We start from the raw sequence: 19,042 nt of genomic DNA, 5'->3' as shown, positions 1-19,042 counted from the left end.
TCACCATCACTTAGTAATTTAATTTCATAACATTTATTACATCCCTTGATTTTACTTGAACCACATTCTTTACAGTAATCAAGTAGTTTATTACGCCTGTTCTTTTCAAAATTAATTTCAGGTTTCTTTTCACAGCACTTAACACAATAAATTGTAGGTTGATTTTCCATGTTTTGATTCATCATATTATTCTGATTTTCCATGTTTTGATTTTCCATCTTTTGATTTTCCATGTTTTGATTTAAAATAATCTGATTTAAGATAAACTGATTTATCATATTTTGATTTAACATAATCTGATTTATCATATTTTGATTTAACATATTATTTTGATGCAAATAATACAAAAACTTCTGAATATTTTGATTCATCATATTATCATGATTCGTCATATTATTCTGATTCATCATACCATTTTGATTATCAAATATTGCTCCCTCCATTTCTTTCTTTATTTAGTAGGACATTTTTTTTTTAAATTACGTTTTTCGAACTTGTTCTTGTGACTTAAGTCACTTTAGAGACTTTATTTCATTTCAATGATTTGATATCAGAAACTGGTAACCATTCATTGAACTTATCACTGTAACCCTTCCACTTCACTAATCCGTATTTCTTGCCTTTACTGGTCTTGTACCTTAGGATTTTCTCGATCTTGTACTCTAGCTGGTCAGGATTAGGAACATAGCTCAATTCCTCTTCATAGAAATATCCTTGAATTTCTTCTTTGTGGTAATCCTCAAGCTTGTAGAGATAGGGTGAGTAAAGATGATCTGTTTGATTTGGAACACCTCCTCAGTGTAGTTGGGCATGTAACCTTTACCGAAAATGGACTTGTACTTTGAAATTCTTACACTGTCACCTACTTTGTACTTTGGATCACCAAATGTCTCTTTGAGGTGAAGACCGTAAAGATTGTACCACACTGTTCCTTCGTTTTCCATCTTTCTGGCGTCTACAGGTTTCATACCTATTGATGAGTGAAATGTGTTGTTGTAGCCGCTGACCAGGTCATCCAGAACGTCAATCCACTTGTCAGTCTCCTTAGCGGTGAAATAACGCCACATTTTTTCTTTAAGGGTTCTATTGAATCTCTCTACTACTGCTGCCTTCTTATCAGATTTTGTGGAGAACCATTCTATGTCATTTTCTGTTAAGAGTTCCTTGAAGTGTTTGTTGTAAAATTCTTTACCGTCATCAAACTGGATTTTCGTTGGTTTTGCTTCCTCAAATATCACTTTAAATGCATCTCTGATTTCTTCTCCCCTCTTACTATCAACTGCTAGAGCCCAAGAAAAACGACTAAATAGATCTATGACTGTTAAAATGAATCTGAAACCCTTATTCTTACTCTCGAATTTCTGCATGTCAACCAGATCAGCCTGCCACTGTTGATCGATGTACGATACCATTGTCTTCCTGAAGGTGAATTTCTTAATGGCCGGTTTGTGTAGTTGGTGAGTTGGTAGTGTTTCTAGAAATTCTTTCACTTCTTTTTGTTTAATAAGTTTTCCTGAGCTCTGCTCTCGTGACGAAGTCATATCTTCCTTGACCTGTTTCCAGATTTTACTCAAAGAACTGTAAGCCACGGGACTCTCGGGGTTGTAGTACAAATCCCTTAGATACTGCTGTGTGTCATCCTTTACATCCATTTAAATGGGTGAAGTATTTATTTACGAGCCACACAATATGTTAATTTCTGGTGTTACCAATTGTGGTAAGACATATTTTGCCCTTGACCTCTTAGAAAAGGAGTATCGGCACAAGTTCCAGAACATAGTCATTTTCTGTCCAACATATTTCAACAATAAGACATATGAAAGGAAATGGATTTACCAAGACAAGAACGTCTACATAGTTAATCCCGAAGCTGTGGCCAGTAATTTGGACCTTGTGCTTCAGTTTGCTACTCTGACCTTTGCTGGTTCTAACACATTATTCCTCATTGATGACTGTGCTAATTTGAGAGACACAAAAAAGAAGGTGTCCGAGTTATGTAATCTTGCCTTTTCCGGCAGGCACTACAATCTCACTGTTTGGTTACTAGTTCAGAAGTACAATTCAGTTGTCAAGGACTACAGAGAGAACATAAGAATTTTAGTATTATTTTTTAAAAAGGATGAATCAGCCATGAAAGATGCCTTAGAAGAAAACAGTGTTATTCCTAAGGAGAAAAGACAGTACTACATAGAAGAACTTAAGATGAAAAAAGGATCAAAACTGATCATTAGACTACAACATCCATTTGGATTTACTCTTTCCCATCAAAAATCTTAGTCCCGCTTCTGATCGAGCTATGCTCTCAGGACTGTGTCCGATCATCAGGACTGTGCCCGATCATCAGGACTGTGCCCGATCAGTGGTCTTAGTCTTTCTAACTCTAGTAAAATAATCAATTATTAACCCTAAACCACTAAGTCCTAGGATAATCCATAGGTACTCGTATTTCTTCATTTCATCACTAGGTTGGTAGTAATCACTTAATTGTGGTCGCTGAGGTAGTACAATAGTTCTTTCTGGATGTAAATGATTGTAAACAGTAAGTGCTGAATCAGTATTGTTAAAATCAATAGAAGCGTCTCTTTCTCTCTTTAATTCAAGATTAACAAAGTCAATAGTACTCTTTCTATGCTCCTCCCATTCTGTGGAGGCCTTCTGTAATTGCTCCTGAGCCAAATCATGTCTTTTCACTTCATCTTCATAACCGTTTTTGTCTAGTGACTTGAAAAGGTAACCGGATCCAGTGAATGCTAATCCATTGATTATTGCAGATCCAAATAACATACCAATGCCAGCCATTTAATTTCAACGAATTTTAATTTCAATGATGTGTCGGACTTTGTCCTGAGAGCATAGCTCGAGTTAATACCAATTGGTACTGTACATTATGACCATTAAGATCGATGATGTCACCTTTTTCATCAGTTAAGCGAATATTCAGCTTATTGAATCTTGGTTTACAGGGAATTGCTATTGGTTTCTCAAATGTGTATGCTATTAAATCTCCAAAATTAGCTTCCTTTATTGGTCTTGTGGTTAGCACATCAGATGCTTCACCATTACTTAATACACTATTAGATTCGATTATGTCACAGTGAAAAACAAAATTGTTAATTGGTCTAAAATTGATGGGTTTCTCGCTTACAACATTATCCTTACTTTTATTGTCTAAAGGGTAAGGCCATTCTGTTTTCATGCCAAATAATTCATTACTTTTACCAAGAAAATAGATCTGATAATGCGCCTCATTTTTTCCCTTTAGGAAGTGTAAGATGGCCTTACCTGTTGGTTCTTCAAGGTCAAATCTGACAGCACCTCTACTCATACTATTTTCTTTCAACTTATCCGCAAATACTTTTGAAAAGCTCTGTAGGTCATAAAGACCATCTGGTAGCGTAATCTCTGCCACATCAAACCCCTTAACTTTGATTCGGTTATTCTCCCTGGCCGCACTGATGTTGTAGAATGTACAAGGTATTACTGCAAAAGTTAAAGTGATGCTACATGCATCCTGAATTTCAGTCTTGAGATTGACTGTTAAATCACTTGAACTCTGATCTGGATAGTCACTTGAATCTATGTTCATTACAGTAACCATTTAGTTAAGCAAATTTTCGTTTTCAAATTTACCTTTTATCAAATAAGTAAATTATTCTTACTTCATAATATTTCTGGGTAGGATTCCTTGATCGTAAAGGTACTCTAATGTTCCATTACTAATAGCTACAGTTCCACCCAGTTTAAGAATTTCCTCTAGGTTGGCCTGACTTGGGGGACCAATATTGATTCTCAAGAACCTTTTCAGTAGCATAGAGTAACCAATTGTTGTTGATGCCAACAGTAAACTTTGATACAGTGTATTTATGATATCTTTCTTTCCTGGTGTATCCATTTAATTACTTAGAAAATCACTAGTAAAACTCATTATCTAGTATTTAGTATTTAATTTAGTGTTGTACGAACTTTTGTTTCAGTGTTGGAGTGAAGCAATCTGAGAATTCTGAATGTTAACCTGGGCGTCAGAAACCACGAATATGTGCATTTTGTATGGTCCCTTTCCAGATTTCTTTGTAACAGATAATTGAATACCATCTTTTGTGTTCTGAAGCTTCTTTCCTGATCCGTGTAGACGACTATCTTAACCACCATCTTTGAAATCAGGTTTCTACCAAGATTATTTACAACACTATTTTTAGAATCACCAGAAATGGTTACATCAGCAGACAGATAAAGAGATTTAGGTACAAAGAATGTATTCTCTCGCAATGCCGGTATTCTAACATACAAAGTTTCTTTGGGGTTAGCAGATGAGGGGTTATGAGTAATGATATGATGCTGCCTCTCAGCTTTCAAACCAAGTGGAATCTTATGTGCCCTTTCGGTATTTAATAAATATCCTGTTGCCATTTTCTATTTATTTACTAGTAAAATTATGTGGACTTTGAAGATCACTCATTTCGCAAACGTACTAATCAATAAGATTCTCTTAGAAGAGAATAACTAGGTCATTGGATTCTCTTCTAAGAGAATATCTAGGTCAGATTGATTGGATTCTCTTCTAAGAGAGTCACAACTAGAAAGTAGAGTATGATACTGAGTCACTTACTGCGAAATGACTTAATTGGATTTTCCTCGTATTGGCTGGTTTACGAGGTAGTGTTTTCCCCGTAATACGATCGATATTTTGTTAAAGCTGACATGATGATTTCTACAGTAATTTCATTGAAGAATATATGTATTGCGGTGGATGGTTCTTTGGGGGTTGTAGGCTTATTTGGGGCAAAAGACCTGTAAGGTCTTTTGTCAAAAGGGCCTAAAACATAACCTAGTTCCTACCACCGCAATACATATATTCTGAGAGTAAAAAAATCAATGTGCAGCCAAAGGCGTGGTGGTGGTTGGGGTCCGTGGGCGGGCACGTTTATGGGTGGGGATCAGGGGAGGGTACTCTTCCACTATTTTCTTTGTGCTTGTAAGCTGACTCGGGCTGATATCTTCAGAGGACTACAATAACGATTACACTGGACCGGTGTAGAAGTTTAAAATGTCCTAGGATAGAATGTCCGGGTAACAAAGGATTCTATTATGCGCTTCAGTCATGGTCTCGATAGACCAGATAATAGGACCATCAAAATATCACTATTATAGCAGAATACAATAGGGCCGGACACTTTTTCCAGGGGACATTTTCTACTTTTACACCGGCAGTTCGTACTGGTCGGGGCGCACGGTCGGAGCGCATAACGGGGATGTCAAAGGCAGATGTTCGGTAATTCAAAGCATTGCCTGCACTAAAAAGGGTAGGGCCTAAATGCGGGGTCTATGGTAGGGTGGAATCGGAGGGGGGCGGGGGGGGCGGGCGCCCGGGGAGCGGGGACGAGCGGGCAGTGACCATATATTAAAACAAAAGATCAACAACCTAACCTCCTTCACTATAACGGACTCCTGATTGGCTGTTCATTAATCATAGAATGCCCACGATATAAAGGCCAGATGTCAATCGTACATATACCACGTTTGTTTGGAGGAGACTACGTTGCTAATGTACACAAAATCAACATTATGTACAGGAATTATTTTTATTCATTGACGTATCACGCCTAAATTAAGGGGGAGGTATCTTCGGAGGGTATTGTACATGATCACATAGTATGAGTCGATTATTAGTCACCCTTCATTGTTATTTTGCCATTAGAAAAACTATAAAATGAAGAACTCCCGAACTATAAAACGAAGATGCTCTCAAAAATCATTGAAGAAAATGTGTTATCAATTTCAAACTTTGGCAACATGACTTTCAAGCCAAAACGACCCTTTTCTATTGATTTCAACAAATTCCACACACTTTCATTAATTTTCAAAGGGGGTGTGGTCGGGTATATAAGCCTAATGTACACAAAATCAACATTATGTACAGGAATTATTTTCATTTATTGACGTATTACGTCTAAATTGGGGAAGATGTATCTTTAAAGCGTACTGCACATGAGTCGATTATTAGTGACCCTTCATTGTTATTTTGCCATTAGAAAACTATAAAATGAAGAACTCCCGAACTATAAAACGAAGATGCACTCAAAAATCATTGAAGAAAATGAGTTATGAATTTCAAACTTTGGCAACATGACTTTCAAGCCAAAACGACCCTTTTCTATTGATTTCAACAAATTCCACACACTTTCATTAATTTTCAAAGGGTCGGGTCAGGTATATAGGCCTAATGTAGGCCTACACAAAATCAACATTATGTACAGGAATTATTTTCATTTATTGACGTATTACGTCTAAATCGGGGAAGATGTATCTTTAAAGGGTACTGCACATGATCACATAGTATGAGTCGATTATTAGTGACCCTTCATTGTTATTTTGCCATTAGAAAAACTATAAAATGAAGAAATCCCGAACTATAAAACGAAGATGCTCTCAAAAATCATTGAAGAAAATGTGTTATCAATTTCAAACTTTGGCAACATGACTTTCAAGCCAAAACGACCCTTTTCTATTGATTTCAACAAATTCCACACACTTTCATTAATTTTCAGAGGGGGTGTGGTCGGGTATATAGGCCTAATGTACACAAAATCAACATTATGTATAGGAATTATTTTCATTTATTGACGTATTACGTCTAAATTATGGAAGATGTATCTTTAGAGGGTACTGCACATGATCACATAGTATGAATCGATTATTAGTCACCCTTCATTGTTATTTTGCCATTAGAAAACTATAAAATGAAGAATTCCCGAACTATAAAACGAAGATGCTCTCAAAAATCATTGAAGAAAATGTGTTATCAATTTCAAACTTTGGCAACATGACTTTCAAGCCAAAACGACCCTCTTCTATTGATTTCAACAAATTCCACACACTTTCATTAATTTTCAGAGGGGGTGTGGTCGGGTATATAGGCCTAATGTACACAAGATCAACATTATGTACATGAATTATTTTCATTTATTGACGTATCACGCCTAAATTCAGAGGGAGGTATCTTCAAAGGGTATTGTACATGATCACATAGTATGAGTCTATTATTAGTCACCCTTCATTTTTATTTTGCCATTAGAAAACCTATAAAATGAAGAACTCCCGAACTATAAAACGAAGATGCACTTAAAAATCATTGAAGAAAATGTGTTATCAATTTCAAACTTTGGCAACATGACTTTCAAGCCAAAACGACCCTTTTCTATTGATTTCAACAAATTCCACACACTTTCATTAATTTTCAGAGGGGGTGTGGTCAGGTATATAAGCCTAATGTACACAAAATCAACATCATGTACAGGAATTATTTTCATTTATTGAAGTACCCATCTAAATTAAGGGGGAAGTATATTTAAAGTCGATAGGGGCATTCTGTTCTCAGAGGGTATGGGGGCATTTTGTTCTCAGAGGGTTTCCGCCAGTTTCCATCGTCCGCCGCCGCCGCTTTTTTCGTGTTCCGGACCGGAACTCAAGAACGGGTTGCCCGATTAATCTCATATTTCTGTGGCGTAATGGGATGGACTATTGATTTTGAATGTGATCCGATCTTCAATATAGCCGCCGCCAGGTGGACATCTTGGATTTCTTGTTCCGGACCGTAACCCAAGAACGGGTTGCCCGATTGATCTCATATTTCTGTGGCTTAATGGGCTGGATGCCAAGATGCCCAAAATTGATATTTGCCCTATCGGTTTTGGCGTATTGGCATACGAATCCCTGTAAGATTAAAAGTCTACTCTGACCAAAGATTCTCATACAACAGTTAATCCTGTAGTTTGTAATAATTTTGTAGTTTTTAATAATTGTAGTTAATCCTCAGCTGATGAAATATAAAATCCATTTGGAGTAATATATAGTATCACGTAAAGGCTGTTTCAAAAAAAATCAAGTTTATTTGTTAATTATCCAATGGCTGAGCTACAATTCATATAATGACGAGTTGTATTCCTTTTAAGAATTTTACAAATATATTCATCGATAAAATATTTTCTCCCTGAGTAGAACAATGTGCAGGTAATTCACATTACCAGCTATTGCGGGCCGAGCCAATCAAGCCAATTAGTGCACCTGCTTAATTGGTCCTGGCAAGCCTAATGGAAAATGCATAGGAAATATCAATAAAGTTGGCTTTTTGGGCGGGGTGTAAAAATAATCCCAACTCCCGACTTCTGACATAATTCTATATATGTCTAGGTATTTACTGGCAAAATTTGGAGTGATTTGGATGGAAATTCGATGTGTCCATCTATAGGTTGAAGATTTTGGTAAATCTGTAATGCTTCACTCGTAGCCCGTAGTGTAAATTCCTGAGAAAGTGGGTTTTGGGGGCTTTTCTAGCTGCGCTAGCTCCGAAACTATACATTTGATACAAACTCCCGACTTCAGACGTGGTTGATATAACTCTTAGGATTATATTCCCAAGATTTCAGCTTTATTGGAGAAAAATTCATAGTGTCCATAGGGGGGTTGAAAATTGGAGGATTTTCAATTTTTTTCCCAACAAATATGCGAAAAATATTACTTTCCACCTAGAATTAATCAAAATTTCGCAAACTATCATAAAGTACTTCCTTGCAACAATCATTTGTGAAGCTTTCAAAACTTTTGGCTGATTTATTTGACCCTAAATCAGCAAAAACCAAACATTTTAGTGTTTGTATGCACCAATGCACAGGAGGCTAATTGCCAGTTTAATTCACACCTTTCCAATCTCAAACAATAGGAATGATGGAGTCTCCCTCTATTCAAAACAGAGTGTGCTAGGCCCGCAATAGCTGGTAATGAAAGAACTACAGGTTGGACAAAATGAAATGGCCAGGGCCATTGTGCTCACCTCATGTGGAGGAAAGATGGATAAAGAGCATGGTCTTGTGTCATGTAGTGTTAGGTTTGATGTAGGTCCAAGCAATTACAATTTCCCCAAAATGGCCAATTTACAGTACATTCGACCTCTGTGACCTTGAAAAGTAGGTCAAATCAAAGAAGACCCGGGTGACACATTGAATGGTTGTTAGAATTAGATGTACCTATGATATAAAATTGGTGCCAATCAGGCAAGTCATTACTAGGAATAATGGCATTTTGAAGAATTTAGGATTTGGCCCCCTCCCTGGAGGCCAAACGGCAAATCAGATCGCACCAAACTTCGGTACCTGAGATCACCTGACCAAGGGGTACATGTGTACTTAATTTGTGATCAATAGTCATTGCAGTTAAGAAACGTGCCATAGTTACGGCCTGACGGCCAATTTACGCCATTTGACCTCTGTGACCTTGACAAGAAGGTCAAATTAAAAACCTGTGTGACATATACTGTATGGTGGTTAGATGTACCCATGATATCAAATTGGTGGCAATCGGGCAAGAAGTTAAGGAATAATCACATTTTTAAGGTTTTTGGATTTTGCCCCCTGGTGGTCAAGTGGTGAATCATATTGGACCAAACTTCGGTCCCTGAGATCACCTGACTAAGGGGTAAATGTGTACCAAATTTGGTATCAATAGTCATTGCAGTTTAGAAACGTGCCATCATTACATCCCAACGGCTAATTTACACCATTTGACCTCTGTGACCTTGAAAAGGAGGTCAAATCAAAAACCCGGAGGATATATGATGCACCTTTGCTAGAAGTACCAACCATATTTTTTTCAAAATTTCCCGACTACTATTAAGGGAGATATTGCATATTTTCACTTTTAACGTTTGGCCCCCTGGTGGCCAAACCATGAAACGAATCGGACCGAAACTTGGTCTCCCAGGTGTCATTACATAAGGGTACATGTGTACCAAGTTTCAACTCAATAGCTCTAACAGTTACGAAACGTGCCCTGCTAACGGACGACGGACGACGACGACGACGACGACGACGACGACGACGACGACGACGACGACGACGACGACGACGACGACGACGACGACGACGACGACGGACGACGGACGCCACGGTATGGGATAAGCTCACCTCTGCTAAGAGGTGAGCTAAAAACTGACCAGCATACTTCAACTGACCCTGAACTCACAACTACCTACACCAATGCATGGAAAATCATTCTCCAAGAATAATGATACCAAGATATCTCGACTCGGTCCAGTTCTCCAGTAGTTTTAGCTCCAAGGTCCTATTTTGTGAAGCTAAGTCAGATGTTCTTTCGCAATCGTTACTGTTCTGCATGGAACATACAATTCCGAGGGTCCCGACTTTGCTTTACTAAGTAGGGCCTGGAGCTAAACCTACTGGACCGAATCAGGGTGTCTGTACTGCTACTCGCTTGTCCATTTTTTGGGCCACCCTGTAAAACAAATATTTGTACCCTTTAAAGATACCTCCCCCTTAATTTAGGCGTGATACGTCAATAAATGAAAATAATTCCTGTGCATAATGTTGATTTTGTGTACATTAGGCCTATATACCCGACCACACCCCCTCTGAAAATTAATGAAAGTGTGTGGAATTTGTTGAAATCAATAGAAGAGGGTCGTTTTAGCTTGAAAGTCATGTTGCCAAAGTTTGAAATTGATAACACATTTTCTTCAATGATTTTTGAGAGCATCTTCGTTTTATAGTTCGGGAGTTCTTCATTTTATAGTTTTTCTAATGGCAAATTAAAAATGAAGGGTCACTAATAATCGACTCATACTATGTGATCATGTACAATACCCTTTGAAGATGCCTCCCCCTTAATTTAGACGTAATACGTCAATAAATGAAAATAATTCCTGTACATAATGTTGATTTTGTGTACATTAGGCCTATATACCCGACCACACCCCCTCTGAAAATTAATGAAAGTGTGTGGAATTTGTTAAAATCAATAGAAAAGGGTCGTTTCCGCTTGAAAGTCATGTTGCCAAAGTTTGAAATTGATAACACATTTTCTTCAATGATTTTTGAGAGCATCTTCGTTTTATAGTTCGGGAGTTCTTCATTTTATAGTTTTTCTAATGCCAAAAAAAAAATGAAGGGTGACTAATAATCGATTCATACTATGTGATCATGTGCAGTACGCTTTGAAGATACCTCCCCCTTAATTTAGGCGTGATACGTCAATAAATGAAAATAATTCCTGTACATAATGTTGATTTTGTGTACATTAGGCCTATATACCCGACCACACCCCCTCTGAAAATTAATGAAAGTGTGTGGAATTTGTTGAAATCAATAGAAAAGGGTCGTTTTGGCTTAAATGTCATGTTGCCAAAGTTTGAAATTGATAACACATTTTCTTCAATGATTTTTGAGTGCATCTTCGTTTTATAGTTCGGGAATTCTTCATTTTATAGTTTTTCTAGTGGCAAAATAACAATAAAGGGTGACTAATAATCGATTCATACTATGTGATCATGTACAATACCCTTTAAAGATACCTCCTCCTTAATTTAGGCGGGATACGTCACTAAATGAAAATAATTCCTGTACATGATGTTGATTTTGTGTACATAAGGCCTTATATATCTGACAACAACACTCTGAAAATAGTGATAGTGTGCGGAATTGTTTCAAATGACTTTGTTCTCAATGACTTTGTTTCTCAGAGATGTGAAAATGCTAAAATCAAGTGCCTGACTGTTGAAGATGTAAATTTCTGACCTCTGCATTTTATAGATTCTGCAATCTTCAATCTTCTTTATATAGTTTTCCACCTTTTCTGACCTCTGCGTTATATAGATTCTGCAATCTTCAATCTTCGTTTTATAGACACCCCCACCTAGTCCTTTCTGAGATGCATCAACTGTCAATGTCACTGGTTTTGTTACATCATAGAATTTCAGCATTGGTGCTGTTGTCAACATTATTTTTAATTGTGCTACAGCATCGGACTGCTGTTTCAGCCAAGCCCACTCAGCATCTTCTGGAAGAAGCTGCCTGAGCGGTGACGTAATGTCTGACAAGTTCAGCAAATACTTTCCAAAGTATGTTACTAATCCTAGAAATCTGCGTAATGCGGCCTTGCAATCTGGTTAAGGCATATCCACGATTGCTTGTACTTTCTGCGGGTCCGGTTTGACCCCATCTGCGCTTAGTAATCCTCCTATGTGAACAACCTCTGAGAGTCCAACTCTGCATTTGCGTCTATTGAGCTTTAACCCCTTCTCCCGTAGGCGATCCAATACTTTCCTAAGTCGCTCGTCGTGTTCCTCTTTCGTGCGTCCCCAGACTAACAAATCGTCGATGTAGCTGATGACTCCCTCCAAATTTTCCAGAATTTGCGTCACTGCTTTATTAAACACTTCAGCACTCGAGGAGATTCAGAACGGAAGACGGCGAAAGCGATATCTCCCAAAACATGTGTTGAATGTTGTGAGCATAGAACTTTCCGTATCCAACTTTTGTTGCCAGAATCCATTGGACGCGTCAAGAACAGTAAAGTACTTCGCCCCAGCGAGTTTAGTGCTAATTTCATCCAATGTGATCAATGGAAAATGCTTCCGTTTCACAGCAGTGTTTAAATCTTTCGGATCTAAACAAATACGTAGCGATTTATCTGATTTTTCAACTAACACAATTGAATTTACCCAATCAGTGGGCTCATCCACTTTTTTGAGCACATTCATACCAACCAATCGATCAAGTTGAGTTTTGAATCTATCCCGCATTGCAATGGGAAATTTCCTCGGCGCATGAATCACTGGTTTCACTGATGAATCAATTTCAATATGATGCTCTGGCACATCTAGACAAACAAGACCTTCGAATATATCCTTATATTCGTCGAGTATGCACTATCAGACGTAGGCTTATTAAGCGCATCGATACGTTGAAGCAAATTCATCTTGACAGACGTGCGAAGCCCTAGGACCGGATCACTGCGTTTGTCCACTACTACGAAATCCTCGTAAAACGTGTTATCCTTGTATATGCATCGAATCCTGCAACTCCCTGCCACCGGTAGCTGTGTTCCGTCGTAAGTGGTTAACCGTATTTTCGTTTTTATGAGATCTCGTTTGTTACAGATCCGCTTGAATAGGTTATACGGCAGCACGTTGGCCTGTGCTCCCGTATCTATCTTCAAATTCACGAAAACCTGCCGCTGACCCATCTTCAGTTTCGTTAGCCATTGTTGATCAGACTCGTCTGTTCCCTTTAACTGATTGATGCTGCCAATGAACAAAGACTCGTACGTACCGTCATCGTCCTCCTCCTCTACGCTGTGGACTTGTTTATTAGTTGACCTGCAGCAGCGGATGAAGTGATTTAGCCTTTTGCAACCCTTGCATTGTTTGCCATAGGCAGGACATTGCCGTGGTTGATGAAAAGTCCCGCAATTCCCGCACTTGGGGCCGCTGCCTTTATACGTTGATTGGTTATGATAACCCGAGGCGGCTTTGTTGTATCCTTGTCGGCCTACTGCATTTACTGTTTTGTCAGTCTGTTCATCACGCCGCTGTCCGTTAGACAGCGAACTCATCTGTTCTTTGGTTAACTCAGCTGCCCGGCATATGTCTATCACCTTGGTGAGGGTGAGTTCCTTCTCCCTAAGCAGACGTTCCCTCGTGCGATCCATTCGTATGCCAAATACAATGCGATATTTTATTAAGGAGTCTCTTAGAGTGTCACATTCACAGTCCTTGGCTTTTATTTTTATATCCGTGAGGAAACAGTCAAAGGACTCGCCTTCCTGCTGTATCCTTGAATTGAATCTATGGCGTTCAAATGTTACATTCTTCTGAGGCGTGCAATATTCCTCGAATTTTTGAATAAGCGGGGCGTATTCGACATCATCAGGTAATCCAAATGAATTGAAAACTTCCAGTCCTTCATCTCCGATTGAGTGGAGAAGAAGAGCGACCTTGATAGGTTCCTCCGTTATCCGTGATGCCGTTAGAAATATCATAAATTTCTGCTTCCATCGCCTCCAATTCGCCGAAATATTCCCCGTTAGAGCAAGAGGTGCCGGCGGCTTGAGATTCGAACGTTCTGCCATGACTATTTGTGGGCCCGTGTTTTCCTCCTCTGTCTCGTCATCGGATGACATAGTCTATTAATACTGATAGTCCACCCTAAGAACGTTATGATCGTCGAAGAGTGACCACTTCTGTCACCATGTTCTGTTTCTTGCTCAGGCATAGATGCAACACGCACAACGGTCGACAGGTATAAGCCAGTTTATTAAAGTAAAGATATATAAAGATACAGGTCACGTGATGATTAGTAAGCTATATAAGGTATATGGTTAGTATGGTTAGTATAACGAGTAATAGGTAATATATCATAACAAGCTGGCACTCCACTATCGTTTTATCAGAATCAATTTAACCTGGCTGTATGGTTTGCAACAACTGGTTGTGGGATTTCAATTAATGACCATTTAAACCACAGTAATCCAATGATAAAATCATTTTACAGATCACACGCTTATTATCAAATTTGTAAAATCATGAAAATGTTGCAAATTCCTCCACCAGGTGAAACACTTTTCAATGAAGGTAACAATAACATAAATCGTAATAAACTAGGACAGTTATTGAGCTAAATGATGAATATGATTTCTCAGTGTTTGAAAGTAATGAGGGATGGACTTCCTGGAGTGTACCGGATTACGACCCGACGATAACAGATCCAGGTTATGACATCAATAATTCGAAAATTAATTTCTTTCTGATGCAAGTACGTGAGAACAGAATGCCACCAATGTTTGAATCTGATTGGGATGTTGGTATGTCTAATTTTAAGTATCCTGATATTTTTCATCAAGGATCATGTCAGGAGACATAAAAATGTATTTGATATGATAGAACAGAAACCATGTTGAACATACCAACAGTTTATGACTCTTAAGTCATCAGGTTTTTCAAATCCAGGGATAGAGAGATTGAATGACTCTAACAGGACATATGTTTACTGTCTTTTGGGATCACAGGGAGAAACTAGAACACCTATAGTTGGAATACCCGGGACAGAATTAGATGCTCAGATGGAGTTTAAAAAGCTTCTAAAGGATTCGATAAATAAACATGTGGATATTCCGACCTCAATTCTAAGGTATCCGAATGCTGTTACCAAAACACATACAAGACTAGATTTTGTAATAGGACCTGGCCTGTACATCATAGGGTCAAACATGGTTCTAAATGTAGGTAAGATAGATAACTACAATAATAACATCTTGATAGCTCCAAGTAATGCTAAAACTGGTATTAACCATATCAATAAAAAGAAGATAGTAGCAACACCACTAATGGAAGGAGATAGTGTCAAGAAAATAAAGGTTAAGACTAATGTTGAGAAAGTTAAGGATCCTCCTGTTACAACCACTGTAGGAGCTAACAGACAGAATGATACCAGAACTAGTACTAATGTTCCTATTAAGGATATTGTTGCTCCTTTCACTATTAAAAATGACAATGAAACACATAATACAATTAAGTTCATATTGTATGCAGTCTCTGGGGCATTTATTGTTTTTATGATTATGTGATAACAAATTATGTGATAACAAATTATGTAATAACAAATTATGTAATAACAATTTATGTGATTTCTGATTAGATAATTTCTGATTAGATAATTTCAGATATATTAGTTGCGCGTACACCACGACACATTGGTGGACCAATTGCACGTACACCACCACATTGCCGCGACAAATTTGTTCGGCAATTCATTGCCGGTACAAATTGCCGGGCGAATTTGTTAAAAGCTCGGCTTTGTCGTGGTGTACGCGCTAATGGATCGGCAATTAGCTAGTTAGATGGTTCGGCGACAGGCGGCGCTTTCGAACGGCGCCTTCTGCGCATGCAATTTATTGTTTGCGCGCCATCTGTTGCCCGATTTTATAACTAGCTGCAGCGGTGGTGTACGCGCTTGGTGGATTTTCGATGGTGCGGCATTGGTTCGCGAACCAAGATTGGTGGTCCATTTTCAGGTGGTGTACGCGCGGCTAATAAATATGGCAGAGGGAGGTGAACATTTTGAACAGTTTAAGTTTATGTTAAACCTTTTGTGCTCTCTTTAGATAAACAGAGCACAATTATGCAAGGAATAATGCTATATAAATCTCATTTATCTTCACCTTAACTGCTAGAATTTGAAACTATTTCTATCGGACCCCACCTTTTCTTAGCAGACACCCACTTAAATATTTACAAACTATCCACAAATTTTATAGTACCACTATCTGGACAAACCATACTACAGCAGGCAAACGGGGAAGTAGGCGAAATGGGAAGTAGGCAAAATGGGAGTTAGGCGAAATGGGAGTTAGGCGAAATGGGAAATAGGCGAAATGGGAAATAGGCGAAATGAGAGTAGGCGAAATGGGTTGTAGGCGAAATGACCACATTTTTCAGGCAAAACGGGAGTAGGCGAAATGGGCCGTATTAACCTGCTCAATATGGCCCTGCGGGGTAAATGTTCGACAATATTTCCTTCCCAACCCCAGAAAGGAGGATATCAACACTGAGAACAAACGATGATGCCCTGGCTCTTAATAGTGACTCTAATGGTAATGGCTTCAAACGAACATTTGATGAGACCAAACAAAGAGCTGTCAATCGGGACTTACAATTCACAGGGGTATGGTCCCGGTAGAATGGAATACATTTCTAGCCTTGTAATAAAACATGATTTTGTCTTTATCCAAGAACATTGGTTGTTTGAAAGTGAGATATCGGGTTTTGAACAATCATTAGGCAATGCAACTGTGTATGGCATATCAGGTATGATTGAGACTTTCTACACGGTAGACCATATGGTGGCGTGGCGATAATATGGAGAAAAAACCTTGAGCACAAGATAACTCGCCTACCAGAAAGGTCAAAAAGGGTATGCGCCATCGTAATCGACAACGATGGTCATACGATAAATTTTTGGAGTGCATACATGCCGTCAGAACATAATCAGAGTATGAAGATGTTCTGAACTACCTCAGTGAGATATTAGTTATTTATGCCCCCGATAGAATTGTCATTAGGGGGGACTTTAATAATAGACAGGATTAGCAGACGCCCGACTCCGACTCCGAGTACGAGGTGATTCCTTTTTGCGCTTTACGTCATCAACTGTGCGGGGGTTTCCCAAGTGGTCACTCGTACTCGCTCGTAAACTCTGAGTTGGACATCCTCTATTCGTAAGTGCGCTCCCAGTGCAAATTTCTCTGTTATCATCGTAGATTCGGAGTATTTCCTGATCGTTTTTAAATGTAAATGCTTTCAAGGATATGTCAATGCCCAGCAATGTAGTTCTGGTGGAAAAAGGGTGCTCTGTATGGGCATCTTTGTTGGGTGGCATTCTCGCGATTTTTTTTGCACATCGATGCGCATGCGATGCGTGCACATCATGTGTACATGACATGCATCATGTGCATGGTAGTAGTTATCAATGGTTATTACAAGTGAGGAAGCATGCAATTGCCCTTGGGTTATTTTTTGCTCCCAAGTCCAAGATGTGGGCCTATCTGCCATTTCTCTATAACTGGTTTAATTCACGATCAAAGGAAAATCACTGCCGATCAGCCGATTGTTTCCGTCGTCTGCTATGTTTACGTTTCGCAGCGCCATCTAACGTAAAACACCTGGAACTGAGATCAACTCTGACCGGGAGTCGTGACGTTGCTAATCGATCAAACTGAACATTCGCGCGCGGATCCGACTCTGACTCGTACTCGTAATCGGAGTCGGAGTCGGGCGGCTGCTAATCCTGGCTATTGATACCTCAAGAATAGGTGATCGAAATCTTGATTTTTTCCAAAGGTTGGGCGTCTCTGAAGCTAGGGACAGAGTTTCAGGACGTAGACTACACTTTCGAGAGTAAAATTAATGGCTCAAGATCTAAATTATATTATTTTATTGTCTCTGACAACCTCTTTCAATCCATAACTGGACATAAGGTTTACCATATTGTTGACAATACATCTGGTCACTCATGCCTCTCAATATCGTTTGATTAACCTGTTGAGTATGTAAGAGTGGAGAATAGTTTGCCATAGGCAGGACATTGCCGTGGTTGATGAAAAGTCCCGCAATTCCCGCACTTGGGGCCGCTGCCTTTATACGTTGATTGGTTATGATAACCCGAGGCGGCTTTGTTGTATCCTTGTCGGCCTACTGCATTTACTGTTTTGTCAGTCTGTTCATCACGCCGCTGTCCGTTAGACAGCGAACTCATCTGTTCTTTGGTTAACTCAGCTGCCCGGCATATGTCTATCACCTTGGTGAGGGTGAGTTCCTTCTCCCTAAGCAGACGTTCCCTCGTGCGATCCATTCGTATGCCAAATACAATGCGATATTTTATTAAGGAGTCTCTTAGAGTGTCACATTCACAGTCCTTGGCTTTTATTTTTATATCCGTGAGGAAACAGTCAAAGGACTCGCCTTCCTGCTGTATCCTTGAATTGAATCTATGGCGTTCAAATGTTACATTCTTCTGAGGCGTGCAATATTCCTCGAATTTTTGAATAAGCGGGGCGTATTCGACATCATCAGGTAATCCAAATGAATTGAAAACTTCCAGTCCTTCATCTCCGATTGAGTGGAGAAGAAGAGCGACCTTGATAGGTTCCTCCGTTATCCGTGATGCCGTTAGAAATATCATAAATTTCTGCTTCCATCGCCTCCAATTCGCCGAAATATTCCCCGTTAGAGCAAGAGGTGCCGGCGGCTTGAGATTCGAACGTTCTGCCATGACTATTTGTGGGCCCGTGTTTTCCTCCTCTGTCTCGTCATCGGATGACATAGTCTATTAATACTGATAGTCCACCCTAAGAACGTTATGATCGTCGAAGAGTGACCACTTCTGTCACCATGTTCTGTTTCTTGCTCAGGCATAGATGCAACACGCACAACGGTCGACAGGTATAAGCCAGTTTATTAAAGTAAAGATATATAAAGATACAGGTCACGTGATGATTAGTAAGCTATATAAGGTATATGGTTAGTATGGTTAGTATAACGAGTAATAGGTAATATATCATAACAAGCTGGCACTCCACTATCGTTTTATCAGAATCAATTTAACCTGGCTGTATGGTTTGCAACAACTGGTTGTGGGATTTCAATTAATGACCATTTAAACCACAGTAATCCAATGATAAAATCATTTTACAGATCACA

The 19,042-nt window shown here is 39.0% G+C and overlaps 1 protein-coding gene across 1 annotated transcript in view; it reads left to right on the top strand.

Moving 5' to 3' along the window:
- LOC135499130 (uncharacterized) overlaps nt 1-19,042 on the top strand; it is a 192,030-nt gene that overhangs the window by 88,602 nt on the left and 84,386 nt on the right. The window lies entirely within an intron of this gene.

This window comes from Lineus longissimus, chromosome 14, assembly GCF_910592395.1.
Source record: "Lineus longissimus chromosome 14, tnLinLong1.2, whole genome shotgun sequence".
NCBI lineage: Eukaryota > Metazoa > Nemertea > Pilidiophora > Heteronemertea > Lineidae > Lineus > Lineus longissimus.
The sequence above is the reverse complement of the archived record's forward strand: the minus strand, read 5'-3'. Positions and strand labels throughout refer to the sequence as shown.